This window comes from Onychostruthus taczanowskii, unplaced genomic scaffold (assembly GCF_017590055.1).
Source record: "Onychostruthus taczanowskii isolate IOZ18803 unplaced genomic scaffold, ASM1759005v1 scaffold66, whole genome shotgun sequence".
Lineage (NCBI taxonomy): Eukaryota > Metazoa > Chordata > Aves > Passeriformes > Passeridae > Onychostruthus > Onychostruthus taczanowskii.
Genome location: NW_024504344.1, coordinates 1,897,396 through 1,923,888, shown reverse-complemented (window position 1 = coordinate 1,923,888; position 26,493 = coordinate 1,897,396).

Sequence of the window (26,493 nt, the reverse complement as noted above, 5' to 3'; positions counted from 1 at the left end):
ATGCTTTTCCTGTTGGACACCACAGGTTCTGCTCTAGGCCCCAAGATCTGATGCACCAAACCCTTTGATGCCACCCTGGGGTGCAGAGCCCTGGGAGAGGGTCACTCCCTGTGGTTCTGCAAACTGTTTTATGGAGTCACTGAAAAGATCTCCTAGCAGGGAATACAAATCTTCTGACTCCCCATCCTGATTTAGCAATTCTCCATAATACCTTTTTTTCTGTGTATGCTCCAGCAACCTGGGCAGGTGGGAAATTCCTGGGAAGTGCAAAGTTACAGGAGCCAGGCAGTTCTGTGGAAGGGAAAGGAGGGTGCTCTGCCCTCCATGAGCATCTGGCACACTGTCCTGGGTGCCAGCAGTCAGCAAAATGCGGCAGCATTTTCTGGTTTGAAAATGTCTGCTGTGCCCTGTGTCCTGCATCTCGCCCAGTCCCCTTTCCTTTGCCTTGCCTGGGGAAAGTGTGTCAGCCACAAAATAAACACAAACACAGCTCAAAGCAACCCACTTTGCACTCCTGTAACATCCTCCAGCAATCAAAAATTCACTTCCCCAGCCATAGGGGAATATTCATTTCTGTCATGTTGCAGATGGGGAAAATGATTTGTGCAGAGGTGAAGTGGAAGGCTGATCATGTGTCTTCCTCCTGCCAAGGGTTGTGCAGGGAGTTACATCTGAGCAAAGAGAAGGACCTGTTTGCCTTGCTGTGTGTACCCACAGCTCTTGCTCATCCCTGCTCTGGCTGCCTCTCCCTGCACTGTTGAACATGTTTGTCTCCAGCTTTTTGTTCCACTCCCAGTTCTTCCAGCCCCATGTATCTGTACCAACTCTCACAGTACCTTCCATGCAAAATTCAACTGTCCTGACCTTGTATGCTACATTCCCCTCAAAGTTTCACATTGGTTTCATGCATTAAATACATAAAAAACCCTCAACCAACCAACCAACCAACCAACCAACCAACCAACCAACCACAGTCAACCCCAACAAAAATCAAATCCTGTTTCTCTTTAAGATCTCCCTGTCCCTGTAATCGGGACCATTCCATTCCATACAAAAGGAAAATCTCCAGTGACCAGCATCACCAGCAAATCCAACAGTGCATATCCAGTTGGGTGTTTACCACTCAAATGAGATCATGAGTGCCAGTGAAGAAGTGGGACTCTAAAATGTCCTGGCCTGTGGTGACATTTGTCTCTTCTTCTAGATCATACTAAATATTAATTTACTTGAACATATAGAGCAGGCACTTCCAGGCACTTTGAAAATGTTAATACAATTAATTTGTCATCCTCCATTGCTAGAGATGTTCTTGTAACTCTGGCTAATACAGATCCATCTGAGGAAGCAATACTTTGAATGTACCAGATGACAGGGCTGTGTTGTATTCATTAAATAGCTCCAAAGGGCATGTGTCCAGAAAAAGATGGTTTTGCCAGAGAAAAACTGTATCCCAACCCTCTAGTTCCCTTATGAAGAAACATCTCCAGCACAGGGCCAAGCAGCAAGACTGGGAAGGTCCTCTCTGTGTGGGAAGGTAAGAGCGATCTCCACAGCAAAGAGATTGTGCTACCCACTGGTGAAAGTGTTACTTAAGAGGTGAACCTCTGCACTATGCACCTTGCATCTACCTGTGTATTGCAGGACAACAGATATGTTAAAGTCTCTACTACATCATGTTTTCCAAACCATCCCTGGGAGATCTCTGCACCCCTGCAGCAAGTGAAAAGCTCAGGAATGAACCAGGATCCCTCTGTGCCAGGTTTTGCAGAACTCAGACCGTCCCAGAGGATTTCTAGGAAGTGGCATTGCAGTCTGCAGGTGCTGCTGTAACACTGAGCTAGATGGTTCAGAGACTGACTTCAGCTCCTGGAATCTGGCAGAGCTGACCCCTAAGGATTTGGTAGGGCCCTGGACAGGCTCTGGGCACTGTGGATGTGTGATGGTTCTTTTGCCAGTGCTACATGGCAAACCTCTCTCCTGTTCTCTACAAACCACCACAACATCACCAGCTCCATCCCATTTTGCTTTCTAGGGCTTAAAAGGTAACTACCAAGAATTATATGGTTACAGTTTTAAATTTAGTGACGTTCCCTTTAACATCATAGGTGCAATCTCTATGGAAGCAGCAACCATGACATTTTTCCACTAAGTTCAAGGACCATCTAAAACCCTAATGAACTTCCAAGAGAGAAGTCAGTGGCAAGGTATGGAGTCCTTCAAAGGGCAATTAAGCTCATGCTAAACTCTGAATTCCTTCTCTTTCTGTTGAGGACACAGGGACACCTGGACAAATATCTTTCTAGGCTTTTAAGACAGGCTGAATTGTTTTGCAGTTCATTGCTCTTACAATCTGTAAAGCTGCGAGGATGCAAAGTAGCTATACTATGCCCACATTGTGGGGAAACCTCTTTATTTAGGCTCACAAATGGTTTTGTTTCTGATTAAACATCACATAAAAAGTGAATTGCATTAGCTGTTCTTGAGGGAATCTGCATTAGAAGAATTTTAGCCCTAATGCAACATCAGCTGTTTCTCCTCAGCCAACCAGTTGCTGTACTTACAGAAAAGAGATTGCAGCTCAAGCCTTATTCAATCGAATTTTAAATTAATTGGCACATGGTCCCTTATGGTCTCCACCCAGAATGCTCCCCATATCATGTCCTAATCACTTTCTGGCTGCTGCTCCCTCATCTTCATTAGAGTGACATGCCAGTATTCCTGCAGCCACCTTTTGCTGTCTTTGGTTTCAGGCAGTGACATTTAAGCTTTATCCCAGAGTTAGTGGTCATTACTTTAGTCTTTAATCATCATAAGAGACTAATGAGAGGAGATAATCCTTGCATAAATCACCGTGTAACAAGAAAAGCAGTTGATTTTTTTAGAAGATTAAAAACTCAGAAGACATTCTTGGTCAAATCCAGAGGTCTGTTTATAATAATTTGGACTGAGAGAGGAGGAACTTACTTTGATGCACTGAATCCCCACAACTAAACAACTAGACTTTTTAATAATACTTTGTTTCTCTATAACAGCACCTTCTACCTGAACATCTCCTATCTTTGTACAAGGTGTCTACTCCAGAGCCATTTACTGAAATGAGTTTTATGTTTCCCTGTCCCTGACCTGATTGATGCTCTAACCCTGTTTAACATGGAAAAGCAGAGGTTCTTCAGCAGGAGCACTTGGTGACACCAGCACACTGAACTTGGTGCCTCATGGTCATCAGGTATATTTATCATATTTGTGCATGCTGACCCCAAATCAGCCTGGCTTCTGCCTACCCAGGCACTCCCTCTCTCCCAGTGCAGCATCCAGGACCTAAGAGCTATTGGAGTGAGCAGCTTGCCTGGCTTTTTTTTGGGAAACTCTCCCCTGTGCTCACACTTTCCTCTGTGGCTTTGGGAGAATCCAAGGTTGTTCTTGGGATTTCTGGGTGCTGGAGAGTGTGAAGAGCCTTTCATGTGCAGGAATACTCTATAATTAATGTGTTTGAGTGAGTGTGTATGTGCAAAGATTTTAGCGTGTTGCATATGCTGCTTTTAGTAAACAGAGGCACACAAGAACATGTGTCCCTGTAACTAGCCTGTGCTCAGCAGGATGTCATAACCATTTCTGTTTTAGGCAGGCAGTGGGGTTTAAAGCCATGGGCACCTCACTTCAGAAGCCCATTCCCATGATTTTTGTGTCAGGAAAGGGAAAGGGAGCTGTGCAAACAACAAGGAACAGATTTAGGGCCTGTTAATCACACTTAACCAACACTATAACCAAGACTTTGTCTCCTGCTCTCCCCTCCTGCCAATCCCATGCTCCTTTTGTGCAGTGACCAAGCAGAAATTCTGAAGACAGCTCCTCCCTCTGTGGGAGCTGGTCCCTTCTCTGCCAGAATCTCTTCAGGCAGTACTCAATCCCCCTTGGCACGTCCCAAGCCTCACTAATGTCAGCATTGCATGAGCTTGATGGGAAAAAGACACTCCAAACTCTGAAGGCTGAGAATCTAATTACTTCAAAAGTGTCTTTATGCCATTATATTCCCATTAAAATAATAATTTATCATTCTTCATTGTACTCTTAATGATGCTTGAAAATAATGGGCTTGAATCAATACTGTGCCCAGTGTAAATGTGGTGGAAGAGCAGGGAGGATCTCAGCAAGGCTGATTGCATTTCCATCATTTTTGGCTGATCTGGTGTTTTGACAGAGTATCTGCATCCAGCACAAGCTCCTGCTTGCAGGTTTATCCTGATCAGGGGCTCAGTGAGTCCCAGGAGTTGCGTGTCCAGTGATGAATATTGATGCATCTGGGGCACTTGAGCTAAGGGCACATGCAGTGAAGGGTTCATCTGTATACATAAAAATCTTACTTTTTTGATATATTCCTCTGCTACCTTGGTTATTGAATAGATTTAAAAGCAGCAGCAAATCCTTTGAGCAGCTGTAATGTCTGGAGTGTGGGGTTTCACACAAAGTTCATCTCCCAGTTCCCTCTTCCTCTCTGTGTGCAGTGGCAGTGTCTCTAGAACGTGCAGAGCAGCAGCTCACGAATCCAGGAATATTTCTGCACTAATGGCACTTCAATGCTCTGATTGCTTTGACTTTGAAACCTTCCTCTGGAGAATGGCTGGGAGAAACACAGCCCAGAGCAGCCTGAGCCCCACATCAGTCTTTGCCTGCTTGGCTCCAGAGTGCTCCAGTCAGGGTCTGTGCAAGAAACCCCTGAGCACTTTTGGAGAGTATTTTGCAAAGGCATGAGAAATTGCACAGATTTATTCTACTCTGGCACTAGCCCCACCTCTACCCTCAACTGCACCTTTCAGAAGATTGATTAGGTTTTACTTTACCAGTTTCCCATCCAGTCCAGTCACATCAGAATATTTTCCTCCTACTTTCCACTCCCTGAGCCCTCATTTTCGATTGTGACTGTGGCACTGCAATGCTAATGCTTTCCCCTGATAGAAGGCTTGGAAAGAGAGCAGAAGTGGATGGTGGGGGAAGATCTGCTGGCTGAGACACCAAAGCTTAAAATATGGAACACCAGAGGCCTCCTGACAGCATCCTGTGGGAGAAGAGACAGAGTTTTAGTTTATGATTTACCAGACTGAGGAATAAAAGCCATACTGCCCTAACTATCTGGTCTGACCAGTCATCCTCTTTAACTCCGTTTCTGTCAGCAAATAAAACAAGGCAAGGGCTATTTCTATTTCTGCCTTCCTGGTGAGTGCTTGAGCTTTGCTTCTGTGGGTGAGCAGGGTGGCCAGGTCCAAATTGCCTGTTGGAAGTATCCCTTGCTCCTGCTAGCTCCAAAGTCAGCACAGCTCTGACTGGGAAAGAGCTGTCAAAATTGTGATGGACATCATGGCAACAGGTAAACAGGGATGGTGTTCAAGTCTTTGCCAAGGCCATGTTCAGTTTAGACCTGCAAATCTGGGATGGTTTGTTGGTCTTCAGCATCCTTTCTATGAGATCCAAAGAGAGAACTTTTTCTTTTTTTTCCTTTGCAAAGGAGATAATTGATGACCTGTTAACTAAAGTCTCTGACAGACACAGACCTTCATCTCACAGACCTTCTCAGCCTGGAGAAGGGGCCTTTGCATTGTGCTTTGGTATTTTGTGTGTGTGTGTGTGTGAAAACCTCCAGATGGAAATTTGGATTCAGCTGTGCGGTGGTGGATAGTCTCCAAAGCTGGGAAACCATCTGGGCAACCACAGTGCAGCTGGACATGGTGAAATTCAGTGTATAGGCAGGTAATCAAGGCTCTATACTCTTTTTAATTTTTGGTTTTTTAGATATTTGACTCCTAGTTCACATATTCCTGGTTTGGCTGGCCAGTTTTTGCTTAAGAAAAAGTTAAATTGGGGGAAAGATGAACAAATTAAAGACTTTAACTTATCCCTACTCAACTCAAGTTCTGTTCATTACGTGGCCTGATGTGCTTTAGAAACCTTTCAGCTAAAATTTGGGTTTAGCCAAAGGCTTCCTAGCAACACCAAGCCAGGTAAATGACACACAGGATGTTGCTGAGGCTTTGACTCAGCCAAATGGGAGTAAATTAGTCGCTCTGCTATTCATGTGAGTCTTTTCCCCCAATTTCAGTTAACTGAATGCAGGGAACAGTGTATTTTTAAAATTTATTTATTTAGCCCTTTAACATAGTTTGTTGAACATTGTTAAAATCAGCTGTCTCCCATTTCATAACTAGCTGAAAAGGCATATTCTATATAAGCAGACCTACTTCTTCCCACATCCATGGCTAAAAAGCAAATTAACCCATATAACCACATCTCCAAAGGGAAGGTTTTTTCCCCATGTGAAATCTGGTATCCCAGATTTTGAAGTACAGCTTCACTGAAGCTAGAAGTTTTAGGAGCAGGATGAAATATTTATTCCAGGTTCAGACATTAAAGTATAAGTTATGGTTTCTGGAGTGTCCAGGGATATTTTTTGATGGTGAGTATTCAGGGTAAATGGGGTAGGGATATCTGCTTCATGCTTTCATATCTTACAGCCTGATTCCTGCCTTCTTATGGGAAATATCTTTGAGCATTATGGGAAAATGCATATTGATGAACTTCCCAATGTATAGCCAAGCTTGTCTGCATTCTCTATTTCTTCATTAGTCACTAACCATTTCTATTAGACAGAGCATTAGCTCCCAGATCATGAATTCAGGAGAGGAGGTGGTGTCCCTCCCTGCTCTGCAGAGGGATCTAATGGCTTCTTTGCTGCAACAATAAAGCATTTAAAGTAATGTCCCTTATGGATACTCTCCAGCACATGGAATGACTTTTTTTTTTTTTTATTTTTCATAGCACTTCTTTTAGAAAGATCATGGTTTAAATAAAGCCCAAAATCATAGCTTTTTTTTTTCTCCTTTTTTTTTTTTTCTTGTTCTTGTTGTGCCTTGTCACTGGAGATTGTGAAAGGTAAAAATGATCATACGCAGTTGATGAGTCCTCCTTGTCATGTGCACAGCTTAACCTCACCAAAAAACACCTCTGCAGCATCACCTGCCTTCAGCAATCCTGTGAGTGCTGTGCAGAGCTGCTGTTGTTTCTGACTGGAGCTACACTTCTGATGTCTCTGTGAACAGCAAAGCAAATACATATGGGAACAGCAATGTATAGAATCCCTTCCCTGCCATGTTAAAGCAGTGGGAGCAGAGAAGGTAAAATATTTAGACTCCAGATGTCTTTATTTGCCAAAATAAAAATTCTTGCTGTAAAATATCTATAAAATGCAATTAAAATTGCCATTTATTTTTCTCACTGTTGCTAACATTGCTGGCAAAATTGAGTCACTCAGTGCTGCCAAATATAGCATTCCAGGTGTAAAACACTCTCAGATGTTCATGACATTTTGCACGTAAATACTGAGTCATTGAGAATGATCTGGTACTATCCATATGCCTGATACAGAAATACTGCCATGAGTGGGAGATCAGTATACACACACAGCAGGATAATGTTTGAGAATGAAAAAAATTGTGTTTCTGCATGGTTTCTAATAGGGTTAGACTTTTCATGTACTGATACATCTCAAAACTTTTGCAGAGAAGGGTGACCACAACCTTCCATTCCCCTATTAACTGCTCCATCTCTGAATAGCAAGTTGAAGATTTCTTTGTCATAGTGTCTCCTTTTTCTATTTCTTTCTTTTTTTTTCTTCTTTTTTTTCTTTTTTTAAAACGTAGCCTGTGTGAGGGAGTTGCAAACATGACCTGTTGATGACATCTCAATACACAGAAGATAACAGCCCAGTGCCTGGTACCATTCTCTTCCAGCCACCTTTTCAATCTGCCTTTTGGCTCCTGCTGCACTCTGCAGCAAAACAGGCTGTGTTTTCAGGCATCATAATTTCCTGGAAAAATGGATGTGTTTCTGGAAAGCATATGGGAATGGTGCACCCTGCAATCATGCTTGCCCTGGAGAGAGGCAGTGCTTGCTGGAACATAAGCTACTGACCTGGGATGAATAATTTCTGCCTGACAAAAATCAGAAATGAGTGTCCTCACCAGTTACAGGAGGAAAAAACACCCTCTCCTGCTACAAATGTGTGAGTTTGGTGTCAGGCTTGTGCTGGACCATGCACTGTGGGCAGTCAGGCTGTCCTGTGCTTCAGTCAGACCCACGAGGGCCCTGGAGCAAGCTCAGGCACCTGCTCTGCCCTCCTGGCACCCCTCTGTCTTCCTTTCCCCATGTGATGGTTAAACCTTCCATCCTCTCTCCCACTCTCCTGTTCCTCTCTCATTTGAACCAGTGACAACATTTCATCTGCAGATTTTGTCTTGCTCAATAAAGCAGTGGATGGCCAGGGACATTATTCCTGTTTTGAATGGGAAAAAAGTGCTTAAAAGTGCTTAACTTCCTGTTTCCCTCCCTGTCAAGGGAAATACACTGAACTGTGCTAGTGCAACACCCCTGACGTGCCTGCTGTACAGTTTTCTTTGCTTTCCCTCTGTTTTCTTTTGCCATAGGGCATTTCTTCTTACCACCTTTTGCATTGCATTGTTTACTCTGCATTTCCACATCACTTCTCCTTTCACCAATTCCTTTTTTTCTTTTTTTTTTTTTAACAGGTTTCACTTTTTGTTTGTTCCTCTTTCTCCTGCCCATGCATTTTCCCTGATCTCTTGCAGTGTGTAAGACAACTTCACTTGAGGCATTTATAGGTGCTCTCAAGAGTTCACTAAATTGTAGTAAGGATGATAGAGTGTGTATGAAAGACCACTAAACTGGAAAGAAAAATTTCTTATTTTGGATGAAACACAGGAGCACCCCTATTTCCCTGTTCAGTTCTGTGTTCTCATCTGTCTAACTCAACATAATTAAATTATTACTAGGCTTGAAATACATGTATAAAATAAGTAGACTGAGAAGGGATGGAGAAGAATTTGCTCTACAGAAAAATTCTTTCCACTCTACAGAAAAATTAAAATCTGGTCACTACTAGCAGAATTTTGCATAACATCTTAGATGCTTCTTAGTTTTTAATCTACTGTCTTCTGAGGCAACTTGTGTAAGAACTCCACTGTCCTTCATGTCAAAAACATTGCTGCCTGTTTTCCCCTTCCTGTTAGCTGGTCTATCTCTGTGCTCAAAACCACTCAGGTTTTCTTTCCCTCCATGGACACTGAGAACCCTGAATTACAATTATGTTGCTATTAACCTTTTAGACACTTGAAGGTGATTCACACACAGCCACAGACCAAATTATTTCATTCTTTCTTCATCATCCATATTTTTCAGCACCTGAATCACTCCTGCTGCTCTGGGCTCCCTCCAAATTGTCAAATTCTCTCCCACAGAGCAGTGCTGAGCACCAGACACAGTTCTCCTGCTGGAGACTCCGCCCTGTCAGGTTCAGTGAGTAATTCCCCCAGGGGCCCTAGGGAAATGATGGTGTATAAGAAGTCCCTGAGTGTCATGTACCTTGTTTGCAGCAGTGTCACAGGGTTTGAGTACAGAATCCAGGCTCTGTGAAATCTGTTTCTGTGTAGATGCTCTGGCTGCTCCACAACAGTTCCCTGCAGGGACTCTCCAGGCTTGCATTAACAGCAAGTGCCTGATTTCATTCAAAAGTGAAGCTGTGAGCAAAGGTGGAATTCAGCCCACATGAAGTTCTACCTTTTTGTGCCCACAGACAGCTGTCTGCCTGTCAGCAGGGTGTCTTAATTTAGCCACTCCAGAGGAATGGCAAGGATTGAGTGCCTAAGGACTGCTGATGCTGCCCAGGGAATATCACCTCACCTCTGGACACCAGTCCCAGCAGGCAGGATTTTCATTCGGTTCAGTTTTGTGCCTCTGGGTACAACCGGGTTGAACCCTCATGTCTGCTGTAGAGTGAGCTGAATTTCTTGCCAGGAGACACAGACTGTGTTGACTGAGGAGCCACAGAGTCCTGTGGAGGTGTTTCTACTGCTGTGCAAGTCAGATTTCTGAGATTACATTTAATTTAGCTGATGGAGGTGCCTTCAGGACATACCTTTACAGAAATCTGCCTCTCTTTGAGATGCCCTTGATTCCCCTACCTGGAAAAAGCAATCTACAGTTTACAGATGACAGGTAAAAAGTGCTAAAAATATGCACAACCCCATGGACAATGAAAAATTGCCCCATTTGTTCTCCTCTGTCACTATATTGGTTGGTTCTCTGCAGGGTACCCAGGGCTCAGCTCCATTGTCCACATTTGGAGGATAAGTGTGGTTTGAGCTGCCTCTGGATGTTTTTCTGTCCAGGAATATGTGCATGCTTTTTCTCTGTGCACAAGGAAATGTTCTCCTTCCAAGAAATGTATCTGTTTCAGAGTTATTTTTAATGCTGAGGCTGTATCATTCCCTTGGCACCACAGACTGGGTAAACAGGTACATCTCAAGGAAGCAGCGCTGGTACTTTAATCACCATCACATTAACTCAGGAATGAAATAACCTGGGAAATTAGTCTACAAATGTTAAAGAACAAAAAAATAATTAAAATTTAAAATAAGTGAAACAGTTACAGCCTACCCAGAGGAAGTTGCTGAAAGTCATGAAGCTACATTTCTACAGCAGGGGAAGCTGGAGAATTTACAACTTCGACAATGATGTTGGAGCACATTTGTGAGAAATGTCAAAGATTTGTGCTTCCCCTTGCTAAGTAACATTGTCCTGTCTTCAGCTGGGTGGAAGCAATCTGGTTTTGACAAATCAATGCTGGATGTTTCTTTATCACTTTCCTTGAGGTACCTATGTATAAACTGTTTCATTATTTGGTCATTTTCTTTCCAAGCATCAAAGTTAGGCCAACTCATCTGGATTCACCTTTCTTTCCATGACAGCACTGTTTGCTCATTTTTTTTCTCTTCTGCTGCTTTTCCTCCACAAGATCTTAAAGACAATTTCTTATCAGGCAGTGATTCCTTTTGGTAGTTACTGAAGTACCCTGCAGCACAGCTCATCAGTCCCCCCTGGCTTGCAGATACTCCACTTACTCAAATATTGTTTAACTTATTCTGCCCTGCTCTTCTTTCTCTGCACCATTAATTTCAATCAAGTTGATAATCTGATTGAAGATGGTTTTTGGTTTTTGTTTGTTTGTTTTTTGGTTTTTTGGTTTTTTTTTTTCTTTTTCCCTTTTCTCTAGTCTGATTGAAGCAAAAAGGGACTGTACCAAGTTAGAAAGATAAGTCCATCACAGATGAAGCAGCTCAGGTACATAGTCAGGGACCTTTACATAGCAACAGCTGGTCATGAATTACAGGGAGAAATTATCCCCAGCCTAGATGGCTCCATTCAGCTGGAAAGTGTTACTCTTCCAAAGCTAAAAGTGACACAAAAATCAAAGGGGGTCTAAGATTTTAACAGTGCTTGAAAAGAAGGGAGGAGCTTGGCTAAGTAAGGCTAATGTGAGTTCATAAAAGGCTGACAGTTTCCCTGTCTCACAGAAAGTCAGGGAGACAAAGGTGTGGTGACAGAGTGGGATTTCTGCCTCTAAAGGATGAAAGGATGTGAATTTGTGAATGTGAACTTAATACCTTTGCACTTAGCCTGACTGTGGTTGTCATACTTTGTTCTGAAAGCTTTGTACCTTAAAGGAATAAGTAAATAGCGTTTTGTGCAAAAAGCAGTTGCTTTTGTCACTGCAGATCTATCCAGCCATAGGCAGCTGAAGGCATTTTTACAGTGTTCAAGTACTTTATGGACCTATTTAAGCAGAAAAAATGAAAACTCGAGGAATCTGAGGAAGATTTTGGGCTGGAGAAGGATACCTAGAAAAGCAATGCCGTTGTTTTTTTCAGGAGCATTTTGGGGAGATGGGGAAGGAGTCAAGCCCTTCACCCACTTACCATAGGACTGAAATCCAGGGACAGCCCAGCTAAGAGCTTAGGCTGATAAAATTGCATATGTGTAGGGTGAGTTTTCAGGTAATGGACACTCCTTATGCAAGACAGAAACAGTGACCTTGCATCACTCTCTCTAATCATACATTGTTATAACTGGAAATCACAGAACCACAAAAGGGTTTGGGTTGGAGGGGACCTCAAGGATCATCTAGTTCTAAAAATCCACAGTTGTCCAATTGTGTTTTGCTTCACTGTGGATCACTCTGTTAGACACCAGATTGAAGTCCTCATTATGGTATTTGAAGACTGATTCATTTGTTTCATAAAGACTCAAATGTAATACTGAGGAAAGTTGCACTTGGGACTGGGATATCTCCATATCTTTGTTTATCCCTTTGTTTACACTGTGGACTTCTTGAGGCAGAGACTGTCTAGGTGTAAACACAAAAGGATAGAAATTTTGGCCCTGGAAAACAATAGATTTTTTTTAAAAATATTGTAAATATTTTCATAATCAATCAATGCACATCAGGTTTCAGGAGGATAGTTTGCCTGGTTTTGAGCCTGGTTCATTATATGAATTTGCTGTCCTTGTACTATGAGTCCTCAGTGCAACAGCCTCATCTTAAATCCTACAGAGATTACAAATTCTGCAGTTCAAGGGAGACTTTGATTAGACACATATAAACCAGCAAATATTCTCCTGGAGCCAAGAATTTCCTCTCCTTACTTCATTATGTAAACAGCAACAATAATAATGATGAATTGACTAAGGATTGTACTGAATAACTCAGAGTAACAGGTTGAATTTAAAACTGATAACATGAATTTGATTATCAGCACAAACTCCTTAAAAAGACACTGAGCAGGATGTGTCACAGTCTCCCAGGAAAAGCGTTAAGCCACCTGTCATTTGTGTTCTTTTTGGTCAGATTGGATAATATTCTGTGTGGAACAATCAACCCTATATTAGTCCAATGGGAATGGATAGTGATTTTCATCTGTAATTTCAATTTCAAAGATGGATAGAGTGCATTTCTTTGTGTATAAAGTGCAGAAGTTTGTGAAGGGAGTTTTATGCATCTCCTGAGACAGCAGAGATTTGGCTGGAATTAGAAGAGCAGAGGGCAAGGGCATAAGGGAAAAATTATGGAGATGCCAAGAGCTCTTTACATTCAACTACAGCTGAATCAATTGTTGGTCTACTCTTGTCCTGATAACAGAATGGAGCTGGTAAGGGATCAGACTTTGGACACTTTGTCTAAACAATGTGAAAAACAACAAGTAATGAGGAATGAATGCAGAGGCTCAGGCTGAAGGAAGCACAGGAGACAGAAAAAAGTTGTCTGGCCAAGAATGTAAATTGGATGAGAAAAAATAAGCAAAACCCAGTTCAACCTAGACTCAGGCAAGGGAGAAAGCAGGTGAGAAACACAATCACATGAAGGCAAAGCTCTAGACGCATAAAGCAGCCCTGCTGGAGGTGTTGAGACTGTCAGGAAGAGAAAAGCTGCAATAGGGATTTCTCAGGTCTTTTGAGATGGGCACAGAGAAGCTGTGCCCTGCTTACCTGGAGGTTAATCCATCCATTCTAGTGGAGTAGAAAAATATTGATGAAGAAGGTGGATGTCTGGTTTTGAGGACCAGAGTACAATTAATAAGAATAAATGCACTTTTCATCTCCAGAACATGGAGAAGTTTGTTTGTGCCTGTTGCTGAGCAGCTGTGGTTTGAGATCTGACCAAAGATCAGATGTGAATGTATCTTGTAGATGTCCAACCCTCCACAAAAGATAAGGAAAACAGCCCAAGCAGATTGCCATCACAGAAGATGTGTTTGAGACAGTACTAAGAAAGAGCAAAATATCTGGATGTCAAACATGGGGCATGTTATAAATCTTCAAGAATCCCCATAGTAATTTAACAGCTGTTTGCACACTCATCAGTAATGACTTTGGAGTGGGCTGGTATTTTGTGTCAGCTCATACAGTCCCAGAGTCTTCCTTTTGTGTGGGAAATTTGGAGGAGGATGGGTGCCTCTGAGTGCTGTCAGTGTGAACATTGATAAGGCACTCAGATGGAAAGGATGAGGGTTCAGCTTCAGTCCAGCGTGCTTTGGAGTTTACCAAACAGCACTTGAACAAGTAAACAGCAGAAAACAGGAGAAAGCTGGAGCATGTGAGCATCTGCTTGTGCTTGTTAGCTGGTTTAGTTAATAAGAACACAGATGCTCTCCTTCCTCTAATTACTTAGCTTGAGTGTGATATCTTAATATTAGCATCAAGGATAATTAGCAGCAAGTAATATTTTCAAAAGCCAACACAGTAACATGGCAAACAGAAGAAGGCCAAATTTTTACATCCTTTTGCTTTCTCAAAACACAGAATGTGGTGTGGTTCAGTGAGCCCACTGAAGGGGAAGCTGTCATCTCTAAAATGAGACATCACCACAGCAGTTAAAGCAGCACTGTAGGAGAATGAAAGCCTGGGGACACCAGCCCATCTCCTGAGTGCATCACATGCACTGCACCAGCCATCAGAGAGTCCTGCAGGCATTTTGACTGCAAAGCACAGCATTCTTTTAGAGCAGGGAGGAAGTTATCCAGAGCTATGTTGCCAAAGTGCAGTATTAGGTCAGAAGAAGTCCCAGTGCAGGAGGACAGTGACATTGTGTCACAGGGCTCTGGGCTCAGCAGGCTCTCACTCAGTCCTTGTGCAGAGGGGAGCAGCGAGGTCGTGCCCCAATCAAAGGATGAGGGAAGGCATCCAGGGATTCATAAAGCTGTTGGCTCTCCTACATTCTGCAGGTATCCACACAAGAATACATAAACTGAATATTAGCACTGCCATCAAGCATGCAAGGAATGGAAGGATTTTTGGAAGGATTTCAGTGGCCAAAACTGCCTGGCCAATGCCCCAGAGCTCTGAGCTGTGCTGTGAGTCACAGTGCCGGGATGTGGATACAGCCCTGAGCAACATGCTCCAGCTGACCCTGCCTGGAGCAGGGAGGTTGGATCTGATGGTCTCTAGAGGTCCTGTGATTCTGTACTTCTGGATATGTTCATCAAAAAGTTCCAGGGAAACTTCCAAATCACAAGCTTGGTTTGATTTATTACTTACTTACTTGTTTGTGTGGTCTGATCTGTGGCATGGGAAGTCTCAATTAAGGATTTTTTGTATACCTTGACTTTCCTCTCATAAAAATAGAAGGAAAGGTACCAAGAACTTAATAGGTCCAGGAAACCAAGTTTAATTTTTGGAGTGCAGGAAGTGTTTGGACAATACTCCTGGGCAGATGGTGTGACTCTTGGGGATGGTCCAGTGCAGGGCTGGGAGCTGGACTTGATGATCCTTGTGGATCCTTCCAACTCAGCTTATTCTTTGATTCTGTGATTCTGTGAATTCTTATGCAGTTAGTGAGCCAAAATACCTGATGTTTAACCTTTCAGTTCAGTGAGAAGTTTCTTGGTCAAAGACTTTGGGAGCTGTTCTGTGTAACGCTTTCAAATTTATGAATAGAAATTAAAGAAACTGCTGAAAAGTCAGTGTCTGCTTCATGGCAGCCTGCACCCACACAAAGACTGGAGTATTGTACTGAGACAGAAACACACAGAAGGAAGAGTTAGTTAAGAGGATTATGAGGTGAAGTATTCTTTTATTAGGTTTGTAATACAAGGAAAGGCATAATTTGCAAGGGCATGTAGTGACAGGAAAGGGGGGAATGGTTTAAACTGAAAGAAGGTAGATTCAGATTAGAGATAAGGAAGAAATTCTTTACTATTAGGGTGGTGAGGCATTGAACAGGGTGCCCAGAGAAGCTGTGGATGCCCCTTGAAGTGTTCAAGGCCAGACTGGGTCTTGGAGCAACTGGGATAGTGGAAGGTGTCCCTGCCCATGGCAGAGGGCTGGAACAAGAGGATCTTTGAGGGCCCTTCCAACCCAACCCATGCCATGATTTTTTGATTCTGTGATTTACTGACACACAGAAATGCAACCACAGAATTGTATTGCAGTGAGAGGCACGTGGTTACACAGGAAGCTGAGATCAAAGTACAAAGCTAAAAGTACAAGAAAGCATGGCAGTGTAGCATGAAATTGTGGCAAACCAACCTTCTGATTTATACATTAGATTAGAGTCTTTTGTGGTGATTAAAGGCTGCAGACTTGGAAAGTGGGGAGATTTTAAAATCCTCCTGCTCTTCCTGGGACTGGGAGCTAAGCAGCAAAAGAGCAGCCAAGGAGCAGCCACCCAATGTGAATTCAGGGATGCTTTGGTGCCACAGATGAGCTGATGGGAGCTGCCAGGGCTTATCAGATGGCTGGGGCCTACCAGTGGCAACATCCCAATAAATGTCTTCTTCTAGAGTTTCCTGTGACAGGTCTTGACATATGTAGAGCAGGAAGAGTTTGCAGCCTGGTAATTCTGATTTCTGCTGATACAAGTTAAAGGACAGACTTTGCACTTTACTATCAAGGCTTAGTCAGTCCAGACTGATGGCTAGTTTGTCTTGCCCAGGCTGAGTGGATTTTAACTTTGTTTTTTTAACAATTGTAATTGTCTAGCAGTCAGGTAATTATGGTCCATGTCTGTTTTAGATCAGCTTTGGTTCACAAGGATAAAAAAGAGTTACAGTGCAAACTGAACAGCCTGCAAGTTTGAAATAAAACGTGGTGTGAAAGGTTACAGTCATGGGATGATACAGAGATCCCAAACTGTAAGCACAAATATTAAAAATCAGTCAGTGGTCACTGCAGAAAATTTGCCCTATGTTGCTCAGGTAAAGGCAAGTTTTGGAGATAACAAGAAGAGAAAAGCTGCATAATGAACAGAATTAGAAAAAAAATTGTTAAGAAAATTTATAAAAATAAACCCCAGCAGACCTAAAACTGAGGAAGAGCAAAGTATCAGCATTAACATCACACACCTCCCAAAGGAGAAGGTGAAGGAAGCCCCACCACAGATATTATAATACTTGTGATAGACATTTCAGGGCACTGGTAACATGTGACAACACACCTCCCATTCTTCCTGAGTAAGGATGAGATGGTCAACCATAGGAGATAGACAGGCACTGAAAGAATGGAAGGTGTCCCTAAAAAAAAAAAAAAAGAAAAAAAAAAAAAAGAAAAAAAAAAGTTTTATTTTGGTTTAAATTACAAAATTTTTGACTGGATTAGCAATGGATTCAGAGAACTCCATGTCCCTGTGAGGTATGCTCCCTCCTTTCCCATAGCAAGACTCTGACAGCTTAGAAGTCCATCATCAATCCATAAAAAGTACCAGTGAGCACTCTGGTTCCTTCTTTCCAGTTCTTCCTTTTCCAATTCCCTGGGCCTCACACTGGAGGTGTTTGAGTTAAGCAATGTTCTGGAGAGAGACTGTATGGGAGATTAAATCTGATCTGTCTGTTCTGGGCAATGGGGATATGGTGTATGAAGTCTCAGCCAGCAAAAATTTACCTGTGCAGACACTGTTGGTATTTCTGGCTACCTTCCTGTCTAATTTATTATTTACCATAAAAGTGTGAACTTTAGCAAAGGAGAGTGCACTCTGCTTTTCCTCTTCACACCTGCTTTCAAGGTTCTCAACTTCTGTCTGCAGCAACATTTCAGCAGGAGCAAAATTTTTAAAAAGGAGGAGAATAAGTGCCCCTTCCTTGTGCAAGCAGCTCATGTAGTCAAGTCCACATAAAAAACTGTCATTGACTTGAAAAGAGAATTTGTGTATATATCATAATTGTTAACATAATTATTGTACATAGGTGCAAGAGGTCACCTAGACTTTTTTTGTGCAGACAGTAACAAATCTGTAATTTGACATGCAGTGTGTAACAGATGCAGCTGAAATTATTTCTCATTTTCATGACAATAGAGGACTCTGACTGGATTTGTCACTGATGTCTATAAAGGTGCAAATGAAGGCAGAAAACAGAAGAGGTCTGCTCTGAAGAGCCTCTGCTTACATAAGGATGTTGTTCAAAGGCAGTGAGATCTGAAGGTGTCTCTGAAAATTATGCATGGTATTCTCTATTGTATGAAAGCAGCCCATAAGCTGATTACCCCATCTCCACTGTATTTCAGTTTTCAGTGCAATTTGTCTTCTGTTATTCCTCACATATACTTTAGAACAAGATTGTGTATAATGTTTCTTTTGAAAAACTGATTTTTAATTTTTTTTTTGCTTTCTAATTTGTCTTGCAAAAACCCTTCTTTTTTCCCCCCACGTAATCTTTCGAGAGCCATATTCGCTTGCGCCTGAGTCAATTTCTGAATATTTAGTTTTCAAAGGCAGCTGAAAAACCAGGACAGAGCACTGGCTTGAGAGCCTGAAATGTGTCTGAGCTCTTGCTGCTCTGTGTGTGTGCACACAAGCACAAGCAAGAGAGTGAGTGTGTGGTTATCTCTTGAGGGAGTGTTTTACTGCTGATGTTTCTGAAAAGGCTCAGAGGAGTCAGAAAGAATCACATAACCGAAGGATCATGGAATGGTTTGGGCTGGAAGGGATCTTAAAGTTCATCTCATTCCAACCCTTCTGCCATGGGTTCTATATAAGTTTCCACTATCCCAGGTTGCTCCTGGCTTTGAGCACTTCCAGGGATGGGGCAGCCACAGCTTCCCTGGGCAACCTGTGCCAGGGCCTCTGCACCTTCACAGGGAAGAATTTCTTCATAGTATCTTGTGCTGGTTTTAGGTCCAGCACATATTTAATCTAAACCTCTCCTCTTTTTAGGACCCAATCCACTCATATCTGATCTAAACCTCTCCCCCTTGTCTATCACTATCTGCCCATGTAAAAAGGGAAATCCTTCAGTAACCCTCTGCACTGACCCAGAGAAGTTGACTGCTGTTTCCACAATGCTTTTCAGACATTTTTAAGCCTGCGTTTTAAAAAAAATGAGATCATTTTAATTTAGACATCCATGGTAATCTACACATTCATGGTAGTAATCTACACAAGCTGGGATTCCCAAAAGGTTTTGGTGAAAATGTATTGGCATATCTTAATTATTTTTGTTTGAGTCCCCGTCCAGAGAGTCTGTTCCAAGCTTTGATTTAGGAGGATTTTAAACATTAATACATAATGTTGAATTGCTTACTTCGCCCCCTGAGCTGCTCTCATTAGAAAGAACAATTGATTAAAATAACTGCTTAGGCATCTCCATCTTTCTTTTTGCTATTGAAAACTCCCCACCTCAGCACATCTCTGCCAAAGTGTAAGCACATATCTCTCATCTGTTCAGTGTGAGTTAGTGAACTCTGGACAAAAACCAGAAAAACACATCAGGGATGAAAAAGTACGTAATTTTAAATGAAAATATAAATCAATAGCCCATTTTCACAGGGTTTGAAGAACTTGTCTTACAGACTGTTATCTCTGGAAAGGACCCTGACAAAATAAGTAAAAACTCCTGTAACAAAGAATATATTCTCTTAAATAGCTAGTTTCCATAGTGCTGTGCTTAGCTCAAATCATAATGTTAACAGCAAAATGTAGTATTTTATTTGATTTTTATTTCTGCAAAACTCATATATTGCAGTTTTGTTGCTTTATTAAAGTGACACTGGGGCTGCTGGATCTTTACAGGCATTAAACATCACTGTCTGAAGGATCTGTTAAAACATAGCTGGGGAAGTCATTCTGGTCCTTCTGGGAGAGCAAAGCCCTGAGAGTCTTCAGGAGCTCCTCATTGGAGGCAGGGCTGGCTCAGGATTGCATTTTCCAAGGTTATCATGTGCCATCCAGCTCAACCAGGATAAAACAATAATTTAAAAAACAAAACAAAACAAAACAAAAACAAACAAAAAAAAATCCCAAAAAAACCACCCCAAAAATAAACCAAAGAAAAATACTTTTGTGCTAAGAAAGAAGCAGAGTCCAAACGGTTAGAAATACACAGCTCACAGCAGCCAGGGATGGCTGGGCTACCCAAATGGCTGCAATTAACCTCCCGTGGAGACGGGTGTGCATCACCTCCCCTCTGCTGCCTCCACATCCTCTCCCAGACTGCATTTTCTGTCTGGGTTGTAAATGTTTGAGAGGCACTTGTTCAGTGGTATTTACACTGTGCCCAGCATGAGGGGACCCAGGAGCTTTCGTGAAGTCCTGGTGGCCAGCCTGACCGCAGGAGAGTTGGGGGCTGCATGCACTGATCCTGCCTCAGCCAACAGCTGGACATTCAGGCTCTGGAACTGCTCTTGCTCTTTGTGCTTGGGTGTGTGAACTGCCCGAAGCTGGCCTTTAGCATTTGGTATGGCTGTGAATTTTTCATTCCTGGATGAAAATGTCTGAGAACAAAAGTATCATTAACCCTGATTTTCCCGGACTCGTATGCAGAGAGAAGGAACATGTACTTAAGCAAGTTACTCCTCAGAGTCGTAATTTGAGGAATATTATGGAATATTATCCTGTCTGTGCTGTCCCACATTTGTTGGAGAGATGTGGTTTATTGTGGTTATGGCTAAAAGTCAAGGCTCATCTGCTGTTCAGAGATTTTTGCAGCTCCCCTGGTTTCCATATCTATGGCAGAGCAATTTTCCTAACCAGTGGTGGATGAGGAAGGTGGATACCATAGCAGGAGGGATGATATATTCTCTATTTATTTGCAGGGCAGATGATGGACCTTTCAGAATAAATAGTGTACAGGGGAAACATTGGATATTCATTATTCTCCTTGTAAAACACTTCCCTACAAAACCAACAAAGTCTTCTCAGATTAAGATCATGGACTCTTCAAACCAGGAGAGAGAGGGCACCGGTCTCCCCAGTGGCATTAGTGACAACAGACATTGTCCTTGGCTCTATAACTGAATTCTCTGCAAGTACAGTTCCGTTGTGATCAGCAATCCAGGCCTGGCAGGGTGCACTTTGAATAGTTGGCTTCAGTTTGGAAAAAAATGTACCCAAGCATATTTAATTTATTAGTGTATATTCCGCCTGATTAAAATCCAGAGTGTTTCTGAAGTTCTCATGTTTCCTTGCTGGATGTCTGCTACTGAATTTATCCTTTTCTGCTGGTGTGGATAAAAGCTCAGCTCCTGTAGCTGTTCAAGACAGAAACAAAAATAAATAGGCTCAGGAACCACTCTAAGGCTAGACCCACTGGTTGACAGCAATGGTGAATAGGTTTGCTTGCCACAACAGCATAGTTTAGAAAAACACTGGAGACAAGACTGCTGCAAACATGACATTCATCAGTGCATCTGAGGAGAGGCTGGAAATAAGAACTGGCATTGCTGAGCATCTGTCAGTGGATGCATGGAGGCCAAATGGGAAACATCTGCATCTTCTCCAAATGAGGATCAGTGGAAAAAAAAACAATTAAAAAATTCTGAAGATCAGGCTTTTCTTTTTAAAAGACTCATGGGTGTAACGCAGCATGGGTGTGAGACCAAAGCATCTGTGTACCGTCAGGAGATCCATGTAATTCTGATGACCTTGACATGGGACTATGTTATAGGAAAGCAAAGCTTGGAGGTGGCAGGACATGGGAAGAGGACAATGCAGAAGAGCTGGGCATATGTGACACTGAAGGGGAGTTAAGCAGGACCAAATAAACACAGCCAGAAAATACAGAAAAGTGTGGCTGGTTTAACTTGGAAGGACCAGGCTGAACTCAGGTGTCTGTCTTGCTGCAGCACTGCTATCAAGTAGCAGCAGGGATTCACATCATGCCTTCAACTGGTGCTTTGTAAGAACTGCTAAGCAGCAGTGTGAAGGATGAATAATTTAGGAAAAGATTTTGCAGAGTGAATCACAGAGAGCAGTAAATAAGAGTCTGATAAGTGGCAAACAGCAAGGTCTTGCAGAAGGGTTTTGAAACAAGTGAAGAGATAACATGAACAGAGACCTTGAATTAGACACTGGACTCTGTGTTTGGCAACGTACCACAAGTTTTATGCAAGCTGGATCAGCAAAAAATTTGTTCTTAGATGAACTCAGGTCATTATAATGTGAAAACCACATCTCTAGAGCTTAGTCTATCCACCTCCAAGTGAGACCCTGACCCAATGAACACATACAATGAATTCAAAATGCACTGTATATCTCTGTTAACTAATTGAGCCCCTACCTGCATTATTGTCATCTCCCACGTGTCATAGGCTGGGTGATCTCATGGCTTTCATTGCTAACTCACATTTCCTTGCTCCCTTTCGGCACAGACCTGGGAGAGATGTCAATGGAATTAGGGCTGTTAAAACTTACTGCACTTTCAGCATGAGTTTAGAAAAGTTCTTCTACTCCATGCAATGGACGTTCATAATGTATCTGAGTGATAAGGCTTGATAAGGCTTGAAGCACCTTTCTCTCAACATTCCTTACGGTAGGCTATCAGATTGCCCTGAACTTAGGTCCCCCATTATGGACTGAAATTAGGATACAACATGAATAACTGGGATTTCAGAACCCAAACACACCAAGAAACCCTATCACTGGTTCTGCAGAAAATCAGACAGCTTCTACTCAGATGTTGAAACACAAGTGTTTCAAATGCATTATTTGAGGAATCAACACCATAATTGCAGGACGCACAAGATGTGAGGATTTTGGGATCATGTTCTCCTGTAAAAAGAGATCAAAGACTGGGTAAATAACGAGCAGGACACAGAAGAGAAGAAAGCAGAATCAAAAAAGTGCTTGATGGGAGAAAGATAGATGGAGGAGGGGGATTCTTTAAAGATGGATACTTCAAGTAAGAATACTCCTCTCTTTAAAGAAATAAGTAGAATACAACACATTCAGGTGTGCTTTTTTTGGCACTGGAATTTGTTCAGTCCCGAGATGCCTGCAGTAATGCTGACCCTAATCTCCCACTTATCTCTCTGTAAGATTTCTAAGCCTTGCAGTCCTCCTGAGCAAAGAAAGCACTTGGTCCCTTCATTCCCTGCTGTAGCAGGTTGAGCACCACTGAGTGAGTAAACCCATCCCATCAGGAGGAGGAGGAGGAGGAAGAGGAGACATTTTTGGGAATGATAAAACAGCGAGCAAAGCAAGAGCTGCCAGGGAGGCTGGTAAGTGTGGAACTGATGAGCTTCTTATTGATTGCACAGGAGTCCTGCCTGGAGAGATGGCTGGAAATTTTTACCTTTGAAAACATTACACTGTGAAAGCTGAGAAGGCAGCAGGAGCCAGTGCTGATAAGAGGGATCAATGCAGAGCAGGGGTGGAATGAGGTTATTAATAAGTAATAGGATTCAACTTGGGAGCTAATGAAATAAAAAAGACATTTTCTAGTTGGGGCATATCACAGGCACTTGATTGCTGTAGCAATGGCAATGGAGAGATTAGGAACAATGAACTGTAGAGCAAAAATGGGCTGAAAATCCCTTCTCGTGGAAGCATCTAGTTAAAAGAATGGCTAAAACAGAACAGTTTTCTAGAAAAGATGTATTTCAAGATATTTAACAGTGGCTGTGAACAGGAACCTGTGATCTTTGGAGCATGTAAAAATTGAAAATTATGCTGAAAAAAAAAAAAAGCCAGATAAGTTTGCAATCTCAATCCTTCTGGTTATTATGAACAGTGTGACAATTTCACACAGCTGGAAACTGGATGTTTAGGCTCTACAGATTTCTTCATCTGCAGAGAGTGTCTCCCATTATGCAGTACGATTTTTCAGCCTTTGGCATCTTTCCCTGAAGCACCACTTGGTGTAGTCTTTAGAGGGAGAGGCCTGAAGCTGTGAAAGGAAGGTACTTCCTCTCAACCTCACTGAATCCCAAAAAAGCTGAAGGATGGTAGAGCTAGCCTGGATGTCAGGATGATTAGATATTACGAGAAATTCTTCACTATGAAGGTGGTAAAATGCAGGAACAGGTCGCTCAAAGGTTGTGGACTGCCCTTATCCCTGGAAGTGTTCAAGGCTAGGCTGGATGGGGCTTCTGGTCTAGTGGAAGGTGCCCATGGCAGGGGGTTGGAAGAAGATGATCTTTAAGGCCCTTTCCAAGTCATTCTATGAATCTATGAATGTCTAGTCTTCCTATTCAGGCGTCTAGGATAGGTGCAAAACTGAGGAGAGCTCTATTAAGCTCTATGTATGTTAAAGATGTATCTATGACTATTCTGTATCCTTTCTCTCTACATTTCTTAGGATTTTTCTGTAAGTAAAGCATACTTTTAGCTTTTCATTATGTATTTGTCTTGAGAACTCCATTATCTTCTGATAGATTAGAAAATTGCTACTAAAATAGACCAGCTTATCCCAGCACATACATAACTCTAAAGCCAAGCTGCTAATAATAACCACCATCAGGTTTCACTATCAGGGAAAGGATTCAGGAAAGGTTTAGGCCTGATTTGCCTAATTTCCTTAAGAAGATCTCCAAGATCAATGAATTGAACAAAGAAATTTATGGGACACAGATGAGAATAGTGGTCTTATTTCTGCAATATGAAAATGCAGATAAGGAGGAAAATCCCACAAAAAGGTGATTGCACACAGGGACTTGGTAAACATGGGGTCCTACTGGATTTTCCAAATGAGGAAAGCGTTTCAGGTGCTTATTGGAGTAATGGGGAAATAGCTGGCTTCAGTCATGCCTGAGGTACAACGCTGAGAGGGAATTTGTGTGTCATAGGGCACGTTCTCTGCCTGAACCACACAAACCTTCCACAGCTTATGAGCATAAAGAAACTCTTCAGGACTGTGCTGTGACATGAAACCTGCATGTCTGAATTCTTGGGTAATCCAAAGTAGATTGGTTGTGGTGCTGCTATCACAACACAGCTGATGACAATGGTGTTCTGGGAATGTTTTCTCACAAACTGGCAGAAGTGAGACTATTAGACAAGAACAATTTCCCCCATGATCCACACAGTTTTCAGTCAGCATCTTTTTTTCTTTTTTTTTTTTTATGAGATGATGGTTTGATGTCAGCCTTTAGAGCACAGAGATATTTATTTAGTCTGCTTGCAATATGGGAACCACATCAAGAGATGTTAAGTCTACTTATGCTCCTGAGTCTGAGAATTTGGAGATTAAGAGCTGATGTCCTGTAAGGCACCAAGAGGGCTTGATTTTTAATTATTTAAAACAAGTAAGAGATGTGGCTTAAGCCCAACATTGGTCTGGTTTAGACAAGAGGAACCAAAATCCCTGCATTTAATATACAGTTTATACACACCTCCACTACACAAGGTGTTGTTCATTGCTCCAAAATGGCTGAAGAGCACCTTGAATGATGTTGAAAACCTTCCCTGATTCCCTTGAATACCTTCACCCTTGATTCAACAGCTGCTGGGAAGGAGATGCTTAAAGACAACCCTGACCAGGGACTTAACTGAGGACAATAAGATACACATTGTACCAACTATTTAATCAAGGCAGCAGCACTCATATGGTCTAGCTGCCAAATGAGATGTCTAGACAGGGTAGTGGGCTGGGCAGGATGGGAAATGAGTAATAATCCAGACCTGAAGTTTAGGGATGGAAATTATCAAGGTAATTAATTAATGACAGTAGCCATGGAAAAATGCCTCCCTGTCACTATGGTATAGAGTTTCTCAGGTGAGGAGCTCAGCCAGGGGATACAGTGCAGGGCCATGAAGGAGACAGAGAGCAGGAGGAGGACTCTCTGTTACTTGATCAGAAGATGATGTTAGGAAACCAATATTGTTTCAGTGAGGTCTCCTTCTCACAGGAATTATGTCCCTTCCTGATTCACTCTGGGCTTCTCCATACCTCTATTCTTTTCTACCAGAAACACAATTATCAGGAAGGACAGCCAGCACAAGGTTCCATTGAGGGGGGCCCCTTTCCCCTGAGGATGTTCCCAGGGATGGGGAGTGAAAAGCCACTCCTCCTGCCAAGCCTGTTCATATGGGGCTTTGACAGCTGTCCTAGAGGAGTGTCCCTGCCCATGGCAGGGGATAGAAAGATCCCTTCCAACCCAATCCATTCTGTGATTTTATGATTGTGTGATTTTATGTACTTGTGCTTTTATCTCCTTTTCTGAGTTACTGATTGAATGTGCTAATAGAATGTAAAGCTATTGAGAGCTGATATTTAGTTATTATTCAAGCCTATGAGAAAGGAAATAAAATGTATCTGGAGATGATTAGAGAGCTCCCCTTCTGCCCCCTGACCTGCTAAGAATCTGCTGTTAATAGCTTTAACTTCCTTCCCATTCTGCTCTGATAGGATTTGCCTTTCAAAGCACTCTGACTAGATAAGACTGCTGAATTAGAATAAGCAATACAGGCACACAAAAGATGTGTGGGTGTGCCAAGACACACTACCTTGATGGCTAAGGTAGCCACTGTACCTCTCAGCAGAGAAAAAAAATCCCAAAAAGCATTCCAAGTATTATAGGGAGAAACTGCCTCCTTCTCAAGTAAATTGCAGGGATCAGGAACAGAAGTTGTGGTGAGACAAAGCAAGGAGAACCACAGACCTGAGACTCAAGGTCCATGAGCTAGAAACAAGATGAGCTAAACAGTGCTAAGAGAAAGCATCTGAGAGCATTTGAGAGACAGTGCTCGTTTGGGTGACTTTTGAGGCTGAAAATAAAACTGTTGGTGTAGAAAGAGATATTTTTAACAGACCAAAGATGTTCATCCTACAGAAACTGAGTGCACAATTCTACTGATGAGGAAAACCCTTTTTTCAGACAATCAGGAGGAAGCAAGACTCTACTAACACTTGAATTTGAGGCCTTGCATGGACTTTTGAACAGGGACAG